Source organism: Daphnia pulicaria, chromosome 1, assembly GCF_021234035.1.
Source record: "Daphnia pulicaria isolate SC F1-1A chromosome 1, SC_F0-13Bv2, whole genome shotgun sequence".
NCBI lineage: Eukaryota > Metazoa > Arthropoda > Branchiopoda > Diplostraca > Daphniidae > Daphnia > Daphnia pulicaria.
The window spans coordinates 40,654,910-40,673,355 of record NC_060913.1 but is presented as its reverse complement, the minus strand read 5'-3'; positions in this window follow the sequence as shown (position 1 = coordinate 40,673,355).

Genomic DNA, 18,446 nt, shown 5'->3' with positions numbered 1-18,446 from the left:
GGCCTTTGTATACTACAATTCCACATTTCCATCGAAATCAAAAAGATTTGAAATAGGCGCGAAAATTTGAATGGAACCAAAACTGTTTTCCTGTGTCACAGCCTCAGCATTTGTCACGACAGATTTCCTCCTGCCGCCATGGCTCTAAACGATGTTTCCTCAAACACGAATGAATGTAAATGCATGTCGCCGGCCTATTTCCTTATTCCGTGTGGCGTGTAAACGAGGAAAACTTGTTTTAGTTTCTTTTTCTTTAATTTCCAATCGAAAGGAAATTCCCTTTTTCTTATTTCACGATGATAAAGAAAAAACCAACTGCAACGTTTGTCAGGAAGGTTGGAATATGGCGTCATCGATATCCAACCCAGAGCCGTTCAAAATATTGCACACGTACTATAACACATCTAAATGCCACCACCAAGGTCTTGAAAAAACAAACAAAAAAATAGTCAAAAAGAGAACGGCAACTTATCACTTTGGGTTTCGAATTTCCCGCTGTGTATAAGTGAGGCCGGGAAACCAGGGATGACAAGCCCGTGGAGAGTGGAGGATACATCATCAGGCGTGGCCAAACTATGTTACCGTGTGTGTAGTTGTGTTGACTGAGTTAAGAGGACAGTACAAGAGCGTGGCTCGCGTGACCGATTATCACGCACTCGCAACAAGTTTTCTTCTTTATTTTTCGAAAAAGAAATGCACCTGGCAGCTCGCAGGTGGTCACGTGGCAACATTTCCCAAACGCCTGGCTTCGTGAGCAATCAGTCATCATCACGGTCGTGTTGAATCATCTACACACAAGTGGCGATGCCATTCGACACGCCAACCCCCCCCCCCCCTCACCACCATCATCATCACATTCAATCGAACAGCGGCTATTAGGCCTAGATGCATTCAACAAACGCCGTTATCTGATATCTTCATACCAAGATTACAGGATCTGATTAGAAAAAAATAATAATAATTTGACTATTATAGCCAGCGGCGCCATCTTCAACGTTTTTTTAATGACTTGATTTGCTTCTCACTTGTTGCGCAACCCGACCGTAACAACTAGGAAAACATTTTGGGTGGGTCCCGAACGCTGGAGAAAGGGAAAAAGGAGACACACACGCCATCGACAAGCTGTGAGACTGCGGGAAGTTGTCACTGGCTCGAAAGGGCAAGTGGCCATTTGCCGGACGGGGAAAATGGGCGGCGTGGTGGGGGAGAAGCCGCTAATGCAGTTGCTTGGCAAGCAGCTCAAAGAACCCGATTCATTCGTGAGTCGGCCGCAAGAAAACAACAACAACAACAACACCGAGAGAGAGAGAGAGACTAATTGATTCGAAATGCCGATAAAAATCAAGACTGGACTTACCCCGAGTGGAGTCCGCTGTTCGGATGATGGTGGCCGGTGACGAAATCCTCAAGTCCGCCTTTCCTGCTGGCGGAAAAACAGATAAATCAATAGGAAACGTAACGTTAGTCTAACAAATACAGCGACCGATTGCGAAGCATTTCGAACAATGGACAACAATTCAAAATAGCTCGGCCAAGAAGAATTCAAACAAAAACAAAATTTCCAAATTTCTCTGGTCCTCGTCCATTCATTCCGCCGTGGTGGCTGGCTTGACTGGACTTGGACACAAGAGATGCGTTTGACGGAAGCGACGTGAAAAGATGTCGCCTCAACAGTTTCGGGTGGCTTGTTAAACGCAAAAGGGACAGCAGCAGAAGCAGCAGCATGAGCTGGAGGAGCAACAGCCACAACTTACAAAAGAGGTGAGACTCGTCCCAACACCTGGGAACCAGTGAGGCTGACGGGACGAGGCCAGTGCTAATGCTGACGGACATGTACAGCCTCAGCTTCTTCGTCTCAGCTCACTGCGAGCTGGACTGCTGGGACGTGGTAGATTGCCGGACGATGAGGACCAGCCACAGCTCTCGAAAAGTGTTGGAAACAACTGCGATGCGCGCGCGCGCGTTAAAAAGCACACCTTTATCCTTTTTTCCCTATTTCTCTCTCTCTTCCATTCTTCCACAGTCTCTCTCTCCCGATGGCCTTCTTCTACAAACTTGCTGGCGGCGTCTTAACGAGAACCTGTTCCCCCCCAACAAAAGTCCAGCGCAGCACTTCTCCTTCTTAGCCAGAGAGACACAAAGGGGTAGAGGTGGAAAACAATTGACGTAAAACGAAGAAGATTTCCTCATCATTCCGGGCGATAGAGAGAAAGAGAGGGGATGTGTGTGTGTGTGCATTATATTGTACAATAAATCAAACGGGGAGAAAAAATCATAAATTGATCGAATTGTGATTGTATAAGAAAGAGAGAGAGAGAGAGAAAGGCCCCGACGGGTTTGGTTAAAGTTGCGTCTGGACGGTGCAATACGCGTGGAATATTTTTTACGTAACGCCAAGAACCTGACAAAGGGGGGATCTATCGGTTGATTATCTTTACTGCCCATCTTGATTACTCGCACCTCCGCGTCCAACTCGTAAAAACAGGTGTGTTTATAGCGGACGTCCAGCCTTTTTTTTTTTTTCGTGTGTGTGTCTGTGTGTCCGGCTCTCTTCATTTCCCTATCATCCTATAAATAAATATGTATTTATACGCTGGGAATTTACCTGCACATCGCAGTGCCTGTCTCGGGATTCACACACACACACAAACCGGTGATGGGTATATAATAATCCCAGCATCACACAATCTGATCAAAACAGCTATCGATATCTTTTTCCCACTTGAATCTTTCCCCCAACAAAATAATTAAAAGAAACTGTGCGTCTTTAGCCATCATTACCCAATTGTAGATAGCTCCGTCGTCTTCAAAAATCCATTCAAACAGCGCGCGCTCAATAATAACTTGGACCGAATTTCACGTTTCTCCGATTTCTAATCCGATGCGCCGTTAAAGGGTTGTTTTGATTTATTTCGGTTTTATTCCAACATGGAAATATCGATAAGTTGAGGAATGTCTGTCCACATCGTGATGGAATGTTTTCCTTCTTACCAACATCTCTGGGTCGCCTTTTGGCCCGGGTGGTACCTACTATACGCGCAGAGGCGGGCCATGTATTTTGGGGCTCGGTCTATCAACTATCAAGAGACACACGCCCCGATTCATTGGGTAAAACAAAAACAAAAAATATGATGGGGCGATTGTTATTGTTGTTTTCCTCTGGAGCGGAATCAATCATGTCGTCCATGAAAAATCTCTAATGACACACATAGATAACGGGAAACTGGAATTGTGAAAGTTGCCCAAAATTCTCGTCATCTCGACGTGAACAGTCGATTTGAACGGTGTGTCGTCTATACCGAAGAAGAAGCTCTTGTCCGATTGACATGTACCAATGCAATGTCATCCCCATTTCTCTCTTGTATACGCAACATATCCTCGTCTCATTCGTCATCCGTCACAAACGGCATCTTTTCACCTTTCATTAATAATCCACCCGTCATCATCGAAAGGCCTACCGTTCCACTTTCTTCCTTCAAAATAAAAAAATCTTATCAGTTACACGAAAAACCATCGAGCCGTGCGGTTTATCTCCAAAGACAATAATGCAATACACATGTTATTTTTATTGTTTGATATGTGTTTGCCTTTGACTTTTCTTTCCCCTCGATAACAGTAACAAAAACCCACACACAGAGAGCAACAGCTGCCCCGGACGAATGTGTGCAAACGCCAATAACAGTATAAAGGCGGTGCTCAATTACGACACCAAATCTAACGCAATCCCCTTTGAAACGAAACAAACAAATATCAAGGGGAAAAAAAGCGGAGAGCTGTTATATGATCCGAATAAATTTATACGAATCGAAAAATATCTGACGTGGTTGATTTGTTTTTTCTTTTCTTTTTTTTACGATTATTCTCCGCATTTCAAGAATTTCGGAAGATATCGACGGGGGATCCGCGTGGAAAAGGGGTGGTGGGTCCAGCATGGCGGTGTGTGTCATTCTGCTGCCTCTCTTGGCGGGGAAGCGAATCGCATTTCATAACAACAGCGCGATACTATAACACATTTTTTTTTTTTTTCAAGCGGGGAGGGAAAACACAACATTACATCCGTCGCCCCCCCCCCCCCTATGCAACTGCTGCTGCTGTTTCTCTTTTTTTTTGGCTGCCGGGGGTTTGTCTCTCCTGGCTCTAACGTTTAACGACTGTCGGTCCCTTATTTGCATATGCTATAAGCCGCTTGCTCGTAATAATACGAATAAAAAGGGGTGAATAGGGAAGCAAACCAAAAAACGGGAGGCAAAGGATGGACTGATCCGATTTATGAGACACGCTCCGTCTTGTTTGATTTGTTTTGTATTTTTTTCCACAACCGCAAAATTGGCCCGGTTTGCCCCGGGTCAAAAAAATTGGACTCGACCTAATCCCCACCACCACACGCAGCGCTGCTGTCCTAGATTATAGTATAGTATTATGCGCCAATAGGATTTTTCACGCACGATCGCGGTGTGCGACAGATTTGTACATTTCGTCTGCGGGGCTTCAATTATCACAAACAAGTAGGCCAAACTGACTGAAATCAGATCAAATGGGCAAAATGCAAACACGAATTTCCAGCTCTCAAAAACGGAAATGTCGATTGTCATCCGCACCCCAAATAAAGAGAAGAATCTGGGAAAGTCGAGTCGCCGTTTTCGATTAAGAGAATGAAACGAACGGAGAAGGGGGGGGGGGGGATCGAGGCGGGATGACTGATTGAATTGGTCCCGAAGGCTCCGTTTCCCGCCGTGCCGTGCCGTGATTGGGTTTGAGAAGAGTTGCTCCAGCTACTTTGCCCACTGCCGGTTATTCGGAGGTGATGGTTATCGCTGCTCCTTATTCCCTCCCAGCACAGCACAGCCCAGCCCAGCTTCTAGTTTGGTTGCTTAGCTTTTGTCATTTTGGCCATGCAAATGCCACCCGCAACTTCCTCCGGTGATGCCCCCCTTTCTCTCCCGGGAACTCTCTCTCTCTCTCTCCCGGTTGCACAGACGACGAATAAACCGCGCCGCAAGTTGCAGAAGCCCGAGTAAACGAAGCCGTCACTTTTAAAAACATGCAGCATGCAAGAGAGTATATATATCTACTATATGCACACGCCAGTGTCTACTATATGCTCTTCGACGTGCTGCCCAATCAACACAGTTTCCTCCGTCGGGTGTGTGTGTGTGTGTGTGTGCACCAGACTCATTTGCATTTTCAGTTTCTATGCGCGAGTTTCCCTTTCGACTTTGCGGTCTCAATTGAATTAAACTTGGCTCAAGTTGTTGGCCGACATCTTACACAATGCGTTTTGTATACACATCATCCAACATGTCCGTTTTAGTTTGCCCAGTCTGGAGAAAGAAAAGAAAGAAAAATAAATGCAGCAGCGCAATTTCCAGATGCGGGCCTAGTAGGGGAGGGACGTGTGTGTTTCGTTTAGGTCAAACGTCATGTCATCGCGCGCCAATCGGAATAGTCCGATGCTCAATCACAACGGGAGGCAAATCTCTCGGCGCGAGCCAACAAGGAAGAACTAAATGGCGAACGTTTTGTTATTTAGCGCTGCTGCCGGTTGCTGCTGCTGCTGTTGACTGGCCCGTCGGACTGGCCAAGAGGAAAAATGTGAAGAGACCACAGCAGCAGGAGCAGTAGGAGCAGCAGTAGGAGAACCCGGCTATTTCTTTTTCGTCGTGTGTAATTTATACACGCGGATCAATGACGTGCGATTAATGCGTGACGACGGCGAGCGTGACCGGGCGCTCAAGCATCAAGCCAAACCGTCCCCTGGCTGTGTATATATAACCCTTTAGCGCGCGCTACCCAAAAATATATATGCCCGCGCGTCTATATGTTCATTGTATGCGAGCCGGGTATTTATAACGTGCCCGTTTGTGTGACGACTGGCCAGCGGGATATCAGCGTCAACTCACGACACCCAATTGAATCCATCTCTTTCGTCTCTGATGAATCGATAGCGACCTTCCAGACGGAAAACCTTAAATAGGCCTAAATAGCAAAAGTCCCGACTCCACTCCGTATCAACCGTCTACTACGTTTCAAGGAAAAACTAAAAAAATCTTACGAAAAATTTCTTTTAAAAAAACAAGGGTTTGTTTATAGATGTATAATACACGTAGTAGTAGTAGTATATTTTAGTCTCCTGTATTATTTATGCATTTATATGTATCTTACGCACCGTGCCTATATACGTGAACGCATATAACGGACCGTACGGAGTCGTAGGTTGGGAGACTTTGAAAGAGACAAACGAGGACTCGATTATCAAAGGGACAACGGCAAAGGCGGTTGCCTTTTCTTTTTTTTTTTAAGTTTTTTTTGTTTTTCCCATTCGGCTATTCCATCAAGTTTTTTTTACTTTTTTTTAAACTAACCGAATCACACAAGAAAAATGTCTTAAATGTTAAAAATAAAATAAAAACTTGTTTGTTTTTTACTCGATTTCCTCGGCCTTTGAGTGTCTATTTTCCCGGTACCGTCCGCTCCTTTTTACGTTTTTCGTTCAATTCCCTGCGCTGCAGAAGGAAACGGGATATAATTATCAGATCCAATCAATCGAGGCTTGGCCGACGACGATCAATGCGCGATGACGTTCATTGAGAAAGTTGCCCTTCAGGTGCGGTCCGCCAATCAAAAGGGAAAAAAAGAGGGACAAGTTGGAGAGCTTGGGCTCCGGGATTTTTTATTTTATATCGCCGCGCTTTCATTTGTTTCATTTGCTCTGGTCTGTGTCTGATTTTCTTGTCGGATAATTGAGAGAGAAAAGAAAAACAAGAAAAAGAAAATGCGAAACGCAATGGACAAGGGGGGAGGACAAAAACAAAAAACAAAAGAAAAAAACAAGAAATCTAAAGCGCCACCCCGGTGTCGCCAAGAAACGGCCACCCAAGTCAACGCAGCTTTAACGCACACACTCGGTTAACTGGTATATATATGCATCTAATTGTATGAATGTTTGTATATAATATACCCTTGGCATGGCACACAGTTGTGAGCTGCTGCTGCTGCTGCCTATTGGAAGAAAGAAACCTATCGTCGCGCAAGATACATTATAGGCACCGGTGCCTTTTATGAAATACACGGCCAAACGCACAACTGAAAATCCAACTTTTTTAAAAATAAAATAAAATAAAAAAAAAGAGATAGAAAATAGACACAAAAAAAAAGAAGAAGAAAAAAACATCGTCGTCTGTGTGTGTGACAGTCTTATACAAGATTTTAGAAAACTTGTTTTGTTTTTTCTTCTTCTTCTTTATTTTTTGTTTTGTCTGTCTCCCATTTTATCCTTCCTTCCTCGTTTTCTTGTATTATACAGTTTCTATCAGCACCGGCTCTCCAAGTGCTGGGCGCGCGCGTGTGTGGTTCCACCTGATTGTCCATCTAAGTCAATATCTATCTCTCGGTCGGTAACGTTGTGAACAATCAATCCGAAGCGCCGTGGGTGACCTCCCCGAGCAGACTATTTGACTAGTTCGATGCCACTAGTATTGGGACTAAAACGAAATCGATTGTTGTCTGGGTTCGGGACGGTAATGGCCGACGGACGAAAAACACAAAATCGAGTATAATAGTAGGGACAAAAATCCATTTCTTTTTTCCTCGGTATTCTTAATCGTTTAACTTGAAAAAAGCCCCAAAAAACTTGTTGGTATGAACATCTGAAAGTGACACGATAAGGAAACACGTAAGAGAGAGAGAGAAGTTGAATCGCTGGAGATACGGTTGTCCGATTGTGCTCGCATCCAACTGCCGGATGGGACCGATGGGGTAGTACTTGCTATACGGCTTAAGACAAAGTGCTCCATGTAAAAAAGGGAATATTCAATTCTGTAAGAAACGAGACTTTAAAAAATCTTTGCTGCTCTCAAAAGTTCACAGACAAATGAGGCGCGTCCGGCTAAAAAGTGACCCGCCCCTCTTCTTCTTCTTCGGTCTCAAAAAACACACAAGAGATTCCTAACAAAAACCCCGGCTCAGTCGTCGTGAATTAATGATAACGTCCGTTCGCCTCCACAACGAAACACACAAAACAAATTTCACTCAAAAAAAACAAAAAAATGAAAAATTAAAAACCGAAAAAAAAAAAATAATCAAAACGAATCACGGAAAAATAATCAACAAAGGTGTAGAAATTCACGCTACTAGATACGCTTGGTTGAAACTAAATATTCCGGATCTAAACTTTTACCCAGCACATTATCTCCCTCTCATTTTTCAAATTGAAAAAAATTGGCGGTAGAATTTATACAGACTGATACAGAAACACGGTTGAGTAATGACGAGAATTCAACGACCATGTGAAGTAAAGAAAAACAGAAAAGAATAAATCGAAAAAAAAATCAGAAAAGAAAAGAAAAGGTGAGAGAGGGGGGAAATCTGGAACAGGGAAATGCTCTTTCGAGTTTCGACTGCCGAGCGCTTTAGCGTGGCAGCAGCCCGCAACACTGGCCGTCCTATGCAGCAGCAGCTCGAGTCGCGCGCCCGGCACTGTTGTGTGTGTAGAGAGAAAATACGTCTGAAGACGGCCGGTCATTAATTTCCCGGGCCAGTGAAGTCGAGCGTACAGTAAGAGACGAAACAAACAGAACGAAAAAAAGAGGGGAGGCCAAAGAATGAAGAGGAAGAAGGAAAAGAAATAAATAAAATCAAATAAAATCAAAACAAGGTCACCACCTTTTACAGTCTGGGGACTGGAAACTATCGCGCGCGATGGATACCCCCCTCATCCATCGATCACTATATGTACATTTATCCTCTCCATCGCTGCTCGTCAGCATCAGCATCAGCCCCCCGATCCATGGGTGGGTGGCCCTCAAACGCGGTACCGGGCGGGCAGCAGCAGCCGGACATCCATCAATCGGGGAGCGGACGGGGGGTTTCCATTAAGGTTGAAAAGTTGCCGATTGGCACGCGGGCCCGCATTATATTGCGTCAAGAGACGTCATCAACGTTCTTCACGGCTTTCTCCTTTCGCTCAAACACAATTTTGGGGACTCATTAGCTAATCAGCTGATCGCACACCGACAGGTAGTCTCTCTCTCTCACAACATCAGCCGTCGCGCGGGGGTTGGCTATTGAGATTGTCATCACCATCCAGATGCAAGCGAGTTCGATCTGGATCTAAACAGGATATTCAAACTTGGGACAAGGTTTTCTTCTTCTTCTTCCGCACTCGGGCGTTATCTGCACAACATACCAAGTGACCATTGTTAACCTATACGACATCTCTCTGCTTCTGTGCCTCGGTGATGATTTCGTTCTGAACGGGGGAAAATGTACGTTAAGAAGCTGGCTATATCCTCCCTCCCACTAATTGCAATCTATCCATTAAAAAGAAAAGATTCGACTATCAGACGCTCGATACGTCGGCATTCATTCCGGATGTGTATAAGTTATATAACAAGAAGGAAGTAAGAAATAGAGAAAAGAAAAAAAGGGGTGGAATGCTGATATCAGTGATGCGGAATGTTCTCATTAATCCTCGCCCGATGGATTGAACCGAGAGCGCCACGGCAACGGTACATTGACCGTCTAATACTCGGTACCACCACAGTGCACATTCAAATGACCATAATGAAATGCCACATACGAATGTGTGTGTCGTACATACAAGATGCATATAGCCTACGTATTTGTGGATTTCGTCGTTGAGCCTGGTGGCTTGCCTCCGCATTCAGTTTGCAGCAGCATACCTCGATCTATAATAATACTATATACGCGCGGCGGAATTCAGCCCAACATTGACTCGACGTTTTCTTTTCTCTCTCCGTTCGGGAGATGAGAAAGATGATTTTTCAAAGAAAGAAAGAAAAAGAGAAAAGGACAAAAGAAGCCAAAAAAGAAAAGAGACAACAAAAAAAACCAGGAGAGAATCAAACAAAGTCAAAATGTCGCCAGAGAATGAAAGGGTGGAAGATGCCGCCTGTTCTAGAGATCCACCGACTCTCTACTGCCGCCACTATACATCCTGAAAGTGGCCAAGACATCCTCAAAGATGGTAGGATGATGAGTTAAGTGAACCTTAGCCGACTAAAGAAATAAAACACCTAGACCGGGTACCTCCAAAAAATATACGTGCCGTTGCGGCAGGGGAAATTCGGGATTAATTCAATAACTTTCTCAGCACATTCCAAAGATTTTTATAGGCCTGCCACCAATCACATTTCAGAGCGGATATCAATCAAGTGATTTCGGGAGCGTGATATACAAATTTCGATATCGGCAATAACCGCCCCCTTGCGATCCATCGTGCTCCAGCCGGTTCGTGTGTGTGCGTGTGTACGATAAGATGGGCCAGCTTCCAATATCAATAAAAGAATCTGCCGGGCGCGCGCTTTGAAAAGACTCACGGGAACGGTGTGTGCGGTGAGTCTTGTTATGTGTTGATCGACAGCCGGATCAATTGAATTCCGGCTGGCGCGCCGCATCAACAGAGCAGCACTTGCGGCGGGACTTGCGGGCTCGTTCCAATAGCCGATTCAATCAACAGTGACGTCATAATAACAAAAGATGGGAAGAAGAAAACGGCCGCACAACGGAATTCTATCACTACGCACATCGAACGAGGGTTTCAAGTTACCGGATAAAGTGGACTCTCATCTTTATACCGTATACTCACGTTAAAAGTCACGCTGTAACTCGATATAGACACGCCGGTGAGTGAAAAAGTCGCTTACATTCATAATAATAGAATAAGTGGCTGTGTGGCCTACCTGCTGCTGTTGTTGTTGTTGGCGCTGTTGTTGCCGCTATGGGACGTCGAGTAGAACGGATATCCCTGAGGTAGGTGCAAGTCCATGGGCAAAACGGCGGCACTGCTGTTCGATTGGTGCGGATGCTGCTGCTGCTGGAGTTGAATCTGCTGCTGTTGTTGCTGTTGCTGCTGCTGATGCAGGTGGTGGTGGTGATGGGGGAGGTGATGATTGTGAATCAAATCGGCGGGATTGGCGTACAAATCGTCTGACGGATGCTGTTGTTGTTGTAAACCGTGAGGCGACGGTTGCTGCAACATCTCACTATTGCCCGGAAGACAAGTGTACACAACAACAATTGCTCAAAAAAACTAGCGTCTTCTCAACTCCGAAAACGATCCCAGCACTGGGGTCCGTGTCAGTTAGTCATCATCATCGTATGTAATCGATCGCGGGGGGGTTCACGACACTATTCCGCACAAGAGTCATTCGCCATTCGGGCGCACCAAGTGTTAAAATATCTTTTCTTTTTCCTGTAGTTCTTCACTCCAAATTAAAAAAGTCAAAATCGCACAATAAGAAAAGGGAGGCGTCGAGGGGACACGTGTTCAGTATAGGGCGACAGCCAACAGGCAACTGACTCGCTGCCGACCGACTATTGCGCCTTTTATTACCGCACATAGAGCAGCAGCAGCAGCCACCAAGAGTAGGTCTGCTTTTACGGAAGGTTTGCTTAGCTCTAGTCTCTCTGGCCTGGGCATGGCCTGGACCGTCGTACTCTCTCGTAAACTCGTTCCCTCCCGTTTTCTGGTGAACACACCTCCCGTTCGGCGCACAGCAGCTACCATAGCATAGCTCCGTTGACTGTGTTATGGCCAGCAGGACTTGCCTCTCTTTTTTGTTGTCTTTTTTCGCTGCTTTTGTCTTTTGTTTTCTTTGGCATCTTTTTCTTGATTCTTGAATTCAATCAGCAATCGATATCTCCAGCTCCATCTGGTATCCAGCGAGTGTAATAATTTTCGTGTGAAAAGAAATCGCCAAATTCGGTGGAGAGGCTCCTCCATCATCTAGACAAGAGAATTTTCAGATTTTTAGTGGTTGGTGATGAATAATAAACGGCTATAACAAACACTGCCTAACCGAATACGAAGGATAATAACACATCTAATAAGCATAGGAAATCAAGCTTTTGATAGAATAAAAGAAGTGTTGGTGCGTGTACGACACTGTTGTTCCGTTCCGACACATTACGTATGCAGTTGGCTACGTGACAAGAAAAGATGGCCGCATAATCCGGTTAATATCTTTCGACTATTTCACAGCCAGTTTGTGTATTGTCACTCATGACGAGACTCGTTTCATAAATACATCTGGATGCGTTTTCTTTGCCCGAGACTCGTATCTCTTTCTCTCTCTATTCAACATGTTCCTTTCAAAAAATAAAAGTTTGAGTGTGGTCAAAAAGACGAGTTCTGACTGCTCGCGTGATTCTCTGATAAGCTCGTGTTCATTGAGCAACGCAAATTACTTTCATCTTAATGATCTGATAAAGTACATATACAAGGGACAGGGGTTGAGCTAAACAAATTCAAGTTCAATCATGTTTTAGGGGGGAAATGATAGTTTTCAATCAAGGTTGATTTTGGGTAAAACTGTACTATAATTACGACATTTACTTTACTTTTACTTCTCTTTTCCTTAACAAATAGGCTACAAATGCTAGAAATGGAGAATTTACCCGAAATTGTTCCAAATTATCCAATGGTGGTCCACCAACACGTGGTCAAAATAGCGCGAAAAAAGAACAACCTGTTCCATCGACGAAAAACTGACAATGAATCAATGGCCCCCGAATCAACTTGAGCTGGGTTGCATTTCTTTTTAAATTACAATAATTATTTTCGAAGGTGAATCGGCTACCACAAATATTTTTTTTTATAATATGATTTAATATAATGACCACAATTTCAAAATCGTGATTCAGTTATAAATATTTTAAAATAAAATTCATTGTAGTCTTTGAAAACGTGAAAACTGAGGGGATGAGTTAAGATCGAGAAAAAAATTGTGGATTAGGATGGGGCAATATTTTTCAATCAAAGTTGAATTTGAAATGAGACTTTTTTTGAATCATTTGTATTTCTGTCGAATTTTACCCCTATTTCCATTATTTTATGTAATGAAAAAATTATGAATGAGTCAAGAGTTGCGATTCGTTTGAGACCACACAAAATATTAAACCCGATTGTCAACACTATACAAAAGGAGTACCCACATATCGAAATTATATAACACTTTCAATTCCAGTAATATGCATAATGTAGCTGCCGTGAAAATAACGTGTTATCAACAAAAAAGGAGTAAACAACCAACTGAAGTTGTTAGATAGACGTAAGGTCCATCAAGGACAACGAGGTAGAATTGTGAGTACTGCCAAATATTCTTCTTTTATTAGATAATCTCTTTCCAATTCGTGTGCAACTGGATGTTGTCAGTCGACTATTTAGTATAAAAGACTTTTTTTTAGTTGGGATTTACACCCAAAATTTCCCGCGTTGTATATAACTAAACAGTGATAGCGTGACATCTGAACCTTGGTACGTCAAATCAGATGGTATCAACGATTGTTGGAATCACGGAACTGCTGATGGAAGAGAGAGGCCAAGTGGTGCCGGTGAACGTCAACTAGAATCAGCGGCTCGACTCGCCACGGAAACGGCCGCCTTTCTTGCCCAGGTATAACTCTAATTGCTGTAAAAATAAATAAAAAAAAAATATAAAGACGACATTCCACGTAATAGCGCGAGCATCTCCGCATTGGAAAGTCGAAGGGCTCGGTTATAGTTCGCGGCCAACGTGAATAATTAAATTGAAGGTAGTTCAGCCATTCTGAATTTCTTGTTAGAGAAGATGTGAAATAGAATTAATTTTTTTTGGTTTTGTTTTTGTTTTGTGTCTTGTTGTTATGCGTGCCGAGTCGAGTTTCTAATTCTACATTCTACCGGTATCGACGAGATTCGGGCACCTTTGGAACTTGTGAAAATGTGGAGAATCGTGAACATCTTTGAACCGGCAGCAATTTCACTAATTGAGCGTCCCAAAACATCCAAAGTTGTCCGTTCCCAGCCATTATTCTCTACATGGGATGTACTTATTCCAGGGGCACCACACAGACGTCGTAAAGTGTTATCATACGAAAACAAATGAAATTTAATAATCATAGATCTGTCAGGTGTGCTGTTGGAATGAAAATCCGCGCAGCTTCCAAGAGTTATTATTGTGTAGATTGTTGTACGGTCGACAACACACAGTCTAATGTACATTTCTCATTTCGTCGCTATTACAGAAATTGAGATGAATGGGCCTTGTGCATTTGTGAGTCTTTTGTTGGATTTTCTCTCTTGATGATGAAAAGGTACTGATGAAGTTGCGCTCGTTGTTAGACAAACAACCGATTCTCAGTTGTTGGTTGGTGACCCGCCGCTGCGTTGGCATCACTCGTCGTCGTTCCCCTTTTTGTTTTGTTGCTGCTTCGCTTGGATTATTATATTTTCTTTTGTTGGTTGTCCAAACTTTCTTTTGTCTTTTATTTCTTTTCGAGACGACCGAATTATGATTTCAGTCAGCGACGTTGAGACTTGCAGTAGTAATACAGTCCGGCAGAAGATGTATCCCACACAACAACAATAATATACCCGCACGGCCTGCTGTGGGATCTGATAAGGCCAACTATTATTTACTAAAAGACACCCAGTCCGATCCGGTTAGTCCGTGACATCATTTTTTTGTTATTGCGGCCACCACGACCGACTCGATGTATTATAATGACATCATCTGGCATCGACGGCACGGAAGCTCAGTCTCAACATTATTTTCTTTCAATTAAAGTTAACGAAGTTGATCATTAAACGATGGGTAGAAGGGCCCATCTTCAACTGTGATTATAGCCCATTGTCGCAGGGGGGGGGGGGGGGGGGGGTTAACAGTGCGATTCCAATCGCTGACGACAATTCCTTCCAGATGTCGCCCACCGATAGGATAGACAAGGAGTCCCATGTCACATATAGAGGCACCGCTCTTTCATCGCCCCCCAAACTCATTATGCCCATCCATTTTGGTCTTTTTTTCTACCTTCCTTTTTTCTTCTTCTTATGTTCGGCGGCGCGAGGCTTCAACGGCAAACAGCGGGCGGTCGCAGCAGCAAGCAGCAGCCATCTCCTATTTACAGCCCGACTCTTTCGATTATCATTTTTCCGCATGCCCGGCTGCTGGCTGACTGGAGTGGCTGGCTAGCCCTGCCAATTTCACCATCAACCACGACCTCGGTTTATATGATATTATATAGCTTAGAATTTTTCTTCTTATACAGCGTATAAATTTATACTAAGAAAGAGAAGAAACTCTTGTTTCTTTTTTGTTTTCCCCCAGTATATATGCTGCCCCAAAAGAGGCAGGCAGACGGTTAATGTCATGATTTATCGGCTCAACAGCTTAAGATGCGATTAATTATTCATATGTTTTCGCTGTGTGAGAGAGAGAGAGAGAGAGGGTACAAATAAATGAAATGACGCGGATGTTGTATAACACACACAGCACATTTCAGTCAGATTTTTTTTGTTTTCTTGTTGTTTAGTCTTTTTTAGGGTTGCCCCTTTTTGTTGTTGTTATCCCCCGGTTGCGGCGGGCAGCACTCACACAGAGCTCTGATGCAGTTCACGACAGCCTCCGACTCTCGACTCGTAAATCATGAAAACTACTACGCGGCTGGTCGCTATCTCAGCCGGACGGAAAACGCTAAAAAACAAAAATGAAAACAAAAAATAACCCAACCACAAAAAACAAAAAAATACCCAGAAAATCAAATGTGTAAAAAAAGGTATAGAGAGGTGGACCTGTGTGTGTGTTTCAGCGCAAAAGTGAGGTAAACTATCAAAAAATAAATCCTGCCCATCTCGTTACCACAGCGGAGGAGCATCAAAAACACCGTATTTGGATTGACCATGAAACGAGCTGCTGGGGGAAATGGCCAAATTTGGTCGAATTCCCCACCGATTTTGCAATGCAAATTATTGGTTTTATTCGAAGGCGATAGTTAAGATTGGTATTTTTTGTCTATTTTTTTATTATTTTATTTTCTTACTCTGCGCTGCTCTGCGCTGCGCTGGTGGGAAACGTAACGATTCAAAGCGACGCATCTTTGATTTAGTTCGTATATTTTTTCGTTGGGGGATTTCTTTCGTGTTGAGAGACCAGCAAAAGGGGAAAAATAAAGACTGTTGGGGGGGAAAAAAGAAAAAAAGATGAAGAACGTCTAGGAACAATTCGAGTCAATTAACTCGGTCTGGTCGTAAAATGTGCTCCAGCAGCGCGAGAGAAGACGCGGCCACAGGATAGCTCGGCCATCACCGTTGAGAGTAGAGAGATAGCCGAGGTCAGGGGTTGGCCGACCGAAAGATGTAAATGTTTTTTCTTTCTTTTCTTAAGCTCCAGCAACTCGAAAAATGTATAAGTACTTACGCCATATTTCATGACAGAGCTGCAGCAGCAATCCGTTGGAAGCAGCAAGAGACTCTTCTTTCTCGTCCGCATCTCTTGGATAAATAATATTTTCCCGGCGTCCCCCCATTCGTGATGGCGTTCATCGCCCGCTGATGTCCAGGGCTCATGCGCAAACGGAGCCGCCCCTTCCGCACCGTAAACATGTGTGTGTGCAAACAATCTCACACGTCTCGGGCAAGGAGAAACAAAAGGAAAAACCAAAATATTTGCTTCTCTATTTTGTTGTTGTTGTTCTTTTTTTTTTTCCTCCCCATTTGTTTTGAGAGGGAGGAGAGTACACAGCTGAGAAGAGAGAAAAGGTGTTCAACCGTGGAAAAGCCGCCAGCGGGAAGAAAAAAAAGTTCTAACGGTCGTCTTATGCAGATGATGGCAGCAGTTATCATTTAGATTTTTATTTTATTTTTTTCAAACTTTTATTTTCCCTTCAAGTTGGGTTTCTCTTTCGTATTATACCTCTAAATAAAAACACTGGGAGACCAGCAAGCGTTTTGGCTGAATTCTGACGCGATGCGAACAGCAGAGCCACAGCAGCAGAGTCCCCATGCAAATTCTCCTCTCGCCATCAAACCGATATTCGTAGGTATCCGTCATGTAAGTACCCTATTACATATAGCAGTCTGCGTGAGCCACGCAAAGTCGAAGGAACTCATTTTCTCAAACCGACGAGAGAAAAGAGATGATGATGGGCTCCCGTCGGCCATTAACAGGTCTATTTAGTTGGGGCAGCAGCAGAGGATATTTCTTTCTTTTTTCTACAGCAGCTCTCTCATCATCGGGACTCTGTGGCTCGGTTTCTAATGCCTAGACATATTATACAGTCTTATATACTAGGCATATAAAAAGTCAAACCGCTTGTAATGGGAAACCCCGTTTTGAAACAGATGAATCATACAAACACACACAGAGAGAGAGAAAGAAGCACGGACATTTCAGCTGCGAACTTGTTCGATGACTTTTGTGATTGTGGAATAGTGAACGATGGTCCGGCTCCGTCCCTCCTCTCTCTCTGGACACGAAGAGTTGGGGCTGGACAAGAGAACAACAACCCGAAAACTCTCCGTTGAATTTTCTTTTCTTTCCTTTGGGCTGTGCATTTTGAGGAGAGTTAATGTGTTGAAACTACGTCTGCGCCGACTCGTTTTTTACGACGTCCAAAGTACCTTGCTCTCGGAGCAGTTCGGTAGTTCAAACATGGTCAGTAGTCTGCTGCTGCGTCGTCGTCCATATCGCTTGAGTTCGGAGAGTTCCATCTTTACACGCGTTTGGTCTAAAACTTAATAAGCGTCGAAACACGGTCCGCGCTCTGCTCTCACATCATCGCCTTCCACATTTTCAGTAGGGTTTCCGACTCCAGACGCCCCATCACAAGTTCATAAAAAAAGAATGCGCCCAGTCAATTTTGATAAATAGGTAATTAATGATGAACGCGCAGAGCTAGAAAAAATATAGACACGAACCAAATACTACTACTTTGGCTGTCCTGGCGTTTCGAGTTTTTTATTTTAAGAAACAAGTTCTCTCATTCGTCCAATTTTATATTCCGTGCGCAATTAACTTGACCAGCTAGTTTTCTATTTTTAACTCCTTTCAAAAAATATTTGATTTAGATTGATAATTTTCCTTGGCCGCATATAATCCATCGGAAGTGGTCAGTCGCGATTTCAATTAACTTGTAATCGAATCACGAACAGTGTATATCCATCAACGTATGTTTACGATGATAGAGCAAGAGGGGGCGTGTCAATGGAGCCACCGATGGGATATCTAAACCCAAGAAAAAACCAAAACTCAAACGATATTTCTTTGTTGAAAAGATATAATATAATAACGAGCTGTTGTGTATGCAAACCTCTCCAGTTGGTTCGACTTCTTCTCTGGCTTGTTTAGGCGGCATTTTGTGCATAGGGGAAACCTGCTGAGCTGATCAATGGCAGTTGAGCATTCGTTGCAGCGCGACGGGCGGCCCATATCCCTAGAAGAAGACGGGATTATACATAGAAAAGGAAAACAGTGAAGAGAGAGAGAGAGAGAGAACTGGGCAGTTTCACGGACTCCCATCGAGAGCCTTTCAACAAGTGATCTCTGACTTGTTACACGCATCATCCATCCCGTCATAGTCTCGACGGCACTGCCAGCCGCTTTTCCGTCCCAAAAACTCGTGAAAAACACATCAACTGCGATTGGTCATCTTTGAGAAAATATTTTGGT